Source organism: Petromyzon marinus, unplaced genomic scaffold, assembly GCF_048934315.1.
Source record: "Petromyzon marinus isolate PM22_M1 ecotype Great Lakes invasive population unplaced genomic scaffold, UKy_Petmar_22M1.pri1.0 PM_G_Scaffold_53, whole genome shotgun sequence".
NCBI classification, from domain to species: domain Eukaryota; kingdom Metazoa; phylum Chordata; class Hyperoartia; order Petromyzontiformes; family Petromyzontidae; genus Petromyzon; species Petromyzon marinus.
In genome coordinates, this window is record NW_027423006.1 from 1,470,001 (window position 1) to 1,477,549 (window position 7,549).

The following is a 7,549-nucleotide window of genomic DNA, read 5'->3' on the forward strand; positions in this document are numbered from 1 at the left end:
GCTTGTTGTTGTTAAAGTTCACCCTGGTACGTGTTGGGATACAGCAGTCCTCACAGAAGCTGATGTAGGACGTCACAGCCTCTGTGAGTTAATCCAGACTATTGGTAGCAGTCGTGAACATATCCCAGTCAGTACAGTCTAAGCACGCCCGCAAATCTTCCACAGCCTCACAGGTCCACTGTTTAGATGTCCTCACAGCAGGTTTACAGAGTTTTAGTTGCTGCCTGTATGCACGAATCAGGTGGACCAAGGGAGTTCTGTGCGAGCCGAACAGCCCCGTGACCCACAAGAGAAACATCCCCGCCAAATTCGAGCGTTTGACGGGGTCTATCCGTGAAAAAATATTCACGTTTTTGAGTGCACATGCATTTCTGCTGCAAATGCCTCTGGAAGTTTCATGCCGTTCGTATGCCAATTGTGGCAACACGAAAATGACCCGTTTTCCCATTCCGAGGGATTTCTGTGCGACCCTAACAGCCCCGTGAGCCACAAGAGACACATCCCCGCCAATTTCTAGCGTTTCACGGGGTCTATCCGTGAAAAATATAGACGTTTTTGAGTGCACATGCATTTCTGCTGCAGATGCCTCTGGAAGTTTCATGCCGTTCGTACGCAATGTGGCAACACGAAAATGACCCCTTTTCCCATTCCGAGGGATTTCTGTGCGACCCTAACTAACAGCGCCCGTGAGCCACAAGAGAGACATCCCCGCCAATTTATAGCGTTTCACGGGGTCTATCCGTGAAAAATATAGACGTTTTTGAGTGCACATGCATTCCTGCTGCAAATGCCTCTGGAAGTTTCATGCCGTTCCTATGCAATGTGGCCACACAAAAATGACCCGTTTTCCCATTCCGAGGCATTTCTGTGCGACCCTAACAGCCCCGTGAGCCACAAGAGAGACATCCCCGCCAACTTCTAGCGTTTGACGGGGTCTATGCGTGAAAAATATTAAAATTTTTGAGTGCACGTGCCTTTCTGCTGCAAATGCCTCTGGAAGTTTCATGGCGTTCCTATGCAATGTGGCAACACGAAAATGACCCCTTTTCCCATTCCGAGGGAGTTCTGTGCCACCCTAACAGCCCCGTGAGCCACAAGAGACACATCCCCGCCAATTTCTAGCGTTTCACGGGGTCTATCCGTGAAACATATAGAAGTTTTTGAGTGCACATGCATTCCTGCTGCAAATGCCTCTGGAAGTTTCATGCGGTTCGTATGCAATGTGGCAACACGAAAATGACCCGTTTTCCCATTCCCAGGGATTTCTGTGCGACCCGAACAGCCCCGTGAGCCACAAGAGACACATCCCCACCAATTTCTAGCGTTTCACGGGGTCTATCCGTGAAAAATATCAATTTTTTTTGACTGCACATGCATTTCTGCTGCAAATGCCTCTGGAAGTTGCATGCGGTTTGCATGCAATGTGGCGACACGAAAATGACCCGTTTTCCCATTCCGAGGGATTTCTGTGCCACCCTAACAGCCCCGTGAGCCACAAGAGAGACATCCTCGCCAATTTCTAGCGTATCACGGGGTCTATCCGTGAGAAATATTCACTTTTTTGAGTGCACATGCATTCCTGCTGCAAATGCCTCTGGAAGTTTCATGCGGTTCGTATGCAATGTGGCGACACGAAAATGACCCGTTTTCCCATTCTGAGGGATTTCTGTGCCACCCTAACAGCCCCGTGAGCCACAAGAGAGACATCCCCGCCCACTTCTAGCGTTTCACGGGGTCTCTCCGTGAAAAATATCACATTTTTTGAGTGCACATGCATTCCTGCTGCAAATGCCTCTGGAAGTTTCATGCGGTTCGCATGCAATGTGGCGACACGAAAATGACCCGTTTTTTCCCATTCCGAGGGATTTCTGTGCCACCCTAACAGCCCCGTGAGCCACAAGAGACACATCCCCGCCAATTTCTAGCGTTTCACGGGGTCTATCCGTGAAAAATATTCAATTTTTTGACTGCACATGCATTTCTGCTGCAAATGCCTCTGGAAGTTTCATGCGGTTCGCATGCAATGTGGCGACACGAAAATGACCCGTTTTCCCATTCCGAGGGATTTCTGTGCGACCCTAACAGCCCCGTGAGCCACAAGAGAGACATCGCCGCCAATTTCTAGCGTTTCACGGGGTCTATCCGTGAAAAATATTCACTTTTTTGACTGCACATGCATTCCTGCTGCAAATGCCTCTGGAAGTTTCATGCCGTTCGCATGCAATGTGGCGACACGAAAATGACCCGTTTTCCCATTCCGAGGGATTTCTGTGCGACCCTAACAGCCCCGTGAGCCACAAGAGACACATCCCCGCCAATTTCTAGCGTTTCACGGGGTCTATCCGTGAAAAATATAGACGTTTTTGAGTGCACATGCATTTCTGCTGCAGATGCCTCTGGAAGTTTCATGCCGTTCGTACGCAATGTGGCAACACGAAAATGACCCGTTTTCCCATTCCGAGGGATTTCTGTGCCACCCTAACAGCCCCGTGAGCCACAAGAGAGACATCCCCGCCAATTTCTAGCGTATCACGGGGTCTATCCGTGAGAAATATTCACTTTTTTGAGTGCACATGCATTCCTGCTGCAAATGCCTCTGGAAGTTTCATGCGGTTCGTATGCAATGTGGCGACACGAAAATGACCCGTTTTCCCATTCTGAGGGATTTCTGTGCCACCCTAACAGCCCCGTGAGCCACAAGAGAGACATCCCCGCCCACTTCTAGCGTTTCACGGGGTCTCTCCGTGAAAAATATCACATTTTTTGAGTGCACATGCATTCCTGCTGCAAATGCCTCTGGAAGTTTCATGCGGTTCGCATGCAATGTGGCGACACGAAAATGACCCGTTTTTTCCCATTCCGAGGGATTTCTGTGCCACCCTAACAGCCCCGTGAGCCACAAGAGACACATCCCCGCCAATTTCTAGCGTTTCACGGGGTCTATCCGTGAAAAATATTCAATTTTTTGACTGCACATGCATTTCTGCTGCAAATGCCTCTGGAAGTTTCATGCGGTTCGCATGCAATGTGGCGACACGAAAATGACCCGTTTTCCCATTCCGAGGGATTTCTGTGCGACCCTAACAGCCCCGTGAGCCACAAGAGAGACATCGCCGCCAATTTCTAGCGTTTCACGGGGTCTATCCGTGAAAAATATTCACTTTTTTGACTGCACATGCATTCCTGCTGCAAATGCCTCTGGAAGTTTCATGCCGTTCGCATGCAATGTGGCGACACGAAAATGACCCGTTTTCCCATTCCGAGGGATTTCTGTGCGACCCTAACAGCCCCGTGAGCCACAAGAGACACATCCCCGCCAATTTCTAGTGTTTCACGGGGTCTATCCGTGAAAAATATAGACGTTTTTGAGTGCACATGCATTTCTGCTGCAGATGCCTCTGGAAGTTTCATGCCGTTCGTACGCAATGTGGCAACACGAAAATGACCCCTTTTCCCATTCCGAGGGATTTCTGTGCGACCCTAACTAACAGCGCCCGTGAGCCACAAGAGAGACATCCCCGCCAATTTATAGCGTTTCACGGGGTGTATCCGTGAAAAATATAGACGTTTTTGAGTGCACGTGCATTCCTGCTGCAAATGCCTCTGGAAGTTTCATGCCGTTCCTATGCAATGTGGCCACACAAAAATGACCCGTTTTCCCATTCCGAGGCATTTCTGTGCGACCCTAACAGCCCCGTGAGCCACAAGAGAGACATCCCCGCCAACTTCTAGCGTTTGACGGGGTCTATGCGTGAAAAATATCAATTTTTTTTGACTGCACATGCATTTCTGCTGCAAATGCCTCTGGAAGTTGCATGCGGTTCGCATGCAATGTGGCGACACGAAAATGACCCGTTTTCCCATTCCGAGGGATTTCTGTGCCACCCTAACAGCCCCGTGAGCCACAAGAGAGACATCCCCGCCAATTTCTAGCGTATCACGGGGTCTATCCGTGAGAAATATTCACTTTTTTGAGTGCACATGCATTCCTGCTGCAAATGCCTCTGGAAGTTTCATGCGGTTCGTATGCAATGTGGCGACACGAAAATGACCCGTTTTCCCATTCTGAGGGATTTCTGTGCCACCCTAACAGCCCCGTGAACCACAAGAGAGACATCCCCGCCCACTTCTAGCGTTTCACGGGGTCTCTCCGTGAAAAATATCACATTTTTTGAGTGCACATGCATTCCTGCTGCAAATGCCTCTGGAAGTTTCATGCGGTTCGCATGCAATGTGGCGACACGAAAATGAAACGTTTTTTCCCATTCCGAGGGATTTCTGTGCCACCCTAACAGCCCCGTGAGCCACAAGAGAGACATCGCCGCCAATTTCTAGCGTTTCACGGGGTCTATCCGTGAAAAATATCACATTTTTTGAGTGCACATGCATTCCTGCTGCAAATGCCTCTGGAAGTTTCATGCGGTTCGCATGCAATGTGGCGACACGAAAATGACCCGTTTTCCCATTCCGAGGGATTTCTGTGCGACCCTAACAGCCCCGTGAGCCACAAGAGAGACATCGCCGCCAATTTCTAGCGTTTCACGGGGTCTATCCGTGAAAAATATTCACTTTTTTGACTGCACATGCATTCCTGCTGCAAATGCCTCTGGAAGTTTCATGCCGTTCGCATGCAATGTGGCGACACGAAAATGACCCGTTTTCCCATTCCGAGGGATTTCTGTGCGACCCTAACAGCCCCGTGAGCCACAAGAGACACATCCCCGCCAATTTCTAGCGTTTCACGAGGTCTATCCGTGAAAAATATAGACGTTTTTGAGTGCACATGCATTTCTGCTGCAGATGCCTCTGGAAGTTTCATGCCGTTCGTACGCAATGTGGCAACACGAAAATGACCCCTTTTCCCATTCCGAGGGATTTCTGTGCGACCCTAACTAACAGCGCCCGTGAGCCACAAGAGAGACATCCCCGCCAATTTATAGCGTTTCACGGGGTCTATCCGTGAAAAATATAGACGTTTTTGAGTGCACATGCATTCCTGCTGCAAATGCCTCTGGAAGTTTCATGCCGTTCCTATGCAATGTGGCCACACAAAAATGACCCGTTTTCCCATTCCGAGGCATTTCTGTGCGACCCTAACAGCCCCGTGAGCCACAAGAGAGACATCCCAGCCAACTTCTAGCGTTTGACGAGGTCTATGCGTGAAAAATATTAAAATTTTTGAGTGCACGTGCCTTTCTGCTGCAAATGCCTCTGGAAGTTTCATGGCGTTCCTATGCAATGTGGCAACACAAAAATGACCCGTTTTCCCATTCCGAGGCATTTCTGTGCGACCCTAACAGCCCCGTGAGCCACAAGAGAGACATCCCCGCCAACTTCTAGCGTTTGACGGGGTCTATGCGTGAAAAATATCAATTTTTTTTGACTGCACATGCATTTCTGCTGCAAATGCCTCTGGAAGTTGCATGCGGTTCGCACGCAATGTGGCGACACGAAAATGACCCGTTTTCCCATTCCGAGGGATTTCTGTGCCACCCTAACAGCCCCGTGAGCCACAAGAGAGACATCCCCGCCAATTTCTAGCGTATCACGGGGTCTATCCGTGAGAAATATTCACTTTTTTGAGTGCACATGCATTCCTGCTGCAAATGCCTCTGGAAGTTTCATGCGGTTCGTATGCAATGTGGCGACACGAAAATGACCCGTTTTCCCATTCTGAGGGATTTCTGTGCCACCCTAACAGCCCCGTGAGCCACAAGAGAGACATCCCCGCCCACTTCTAGCGTTTCACGGGGTCTCTCCGTGAAAAATATCACATTTTTTGAGTGCACATGCATTCCTGCTGCAAATGCCTCTGGAAGTTTCATGCGGTTCGCATGCAATGTGGCGACACGAAAATGACCCGTTTTTTCCCATTCCGAGGGATTTCTGTGCCACCCTAACAGCCCCGTGAGCCACAAGAGACACATCCCCGCCAATTTCTAGCGTTTCACGAGGTCTATCCGTGAAAAATATTCACTTTTTTGACTGCACATGCATTCCTGCTGCAAATGCCTCTGGAAGTTTCATGCCGTTCGCATGCAATGTGGCGACACGAAAATGACCCGTTTTCCCATTCCGAGGGATTTCTGTGCGACCCTAACAGCCCCGTGAGCCACAAGAGACACATCCCCGCCAATTTCTAGCGTTTCACGGGGTCTATCCGTGAAAAATATAGACGTTTTTGAGTGCACATGCATTTCTGCTGCAGATGCCTCTGGAAGTTTCATGCCGTTCGTACGCAATGTGGCAACACGAAAATGACCCCTTTTCCCATTCCGAGGGATTTCTGTGCGACCCTAACTAACAGCGCCCGTGAGCCACAAGAGAGACATCCCCGCCAATTTATAGCGTTTCACGGGGTCTATCCGTGAAAAATATAGACGTTTTTGAGTGCACATGCATTCCTGCTGCAAATGCCTCTGGAAGTTTCATGCCGTTCCTATGCAATGTGGCCACACAAAAATGACCCGTTTTCCCATTCCGAGGCATTTCTGTGCGACCCTAACAGCCCCGTGAGCCACAAGAGAGACATCCCCGCCAACTTCTAGCGTTTGACGAGGTCTATGCGTGAAAAATATTAAAAATTTTGAGTGCACGTGCCTTTCTGCTGCAAATGCCTCTGGAAGTTTCATGGCGTTCCTATGCAATGTGGCAACACAAAAATGACCCGTTTTCCCATTCCGAGGCATTTCTGTGCGACCCTAACAGCCCCGTGAGCCACAAGAGAGACATCCCCGCCAACTTCTAGCGTTTGACGGGGTCTATGCGTGAAAAATATCAATTTTTTTTGACTGCACATGCATTTCTGCTGCAAATGCCTCTGGAAGTTGCATGCGGTTCGCACGCAATGTGGCGACACGAAAATGACCCGTTTTCCCATTCCGAGGGATTTCTGTGCCACCCTAACAGCCCCGTGAGCCACAAGAGAGACATCCCCGCCAATTTCTAGCGTATCACGGGGTCTATCCGTGAGAAATATTCACTTTTTTGAGTGCACATGCATTCCTGCTGCAAATGCCTCTGGAAGTTTCATGCGGTTCGTATGCAATGTGGCGACACGAAAATGACCCGTTTTCCCATTCTGAGGGATTTCTGTGCCACCCTAACAGCCCCGTGAGCCACAAGAGAGACATCCCCGCCCACTTCTAGCGTTTCACGGGGTCTCTCCGTGAAAAATATCACATTTTTTGAGTGCACATGCATTCCTGCTGCAAATGCCTCTGGAAGTTTCATGCGGTTCGCATGCAATGTGGCGACACGAAAATGACCCGTTTTTTCCCATTCCGAGGGATTTCTGTGCCACCCTAACAGCCCCGTGAGCCACAAGAGACACATCCCCGCCAATTTCTAGCGTTTCACGGGGTCTATCCGTGAAAAATATTCAATTTTTTGACTGCACATGCATTTCTGCTGCAAATGCCTCTGGAAGTTTCATGCGGTTCGCATGCAATGTGGCGACACGAAAATGACCCGTTTTCCCATTCCGAGGGATTTCTGTGCGACCCTAACAGCCCCGTGAGCCACAAGAGAGACATCGCCGCCAATTTCT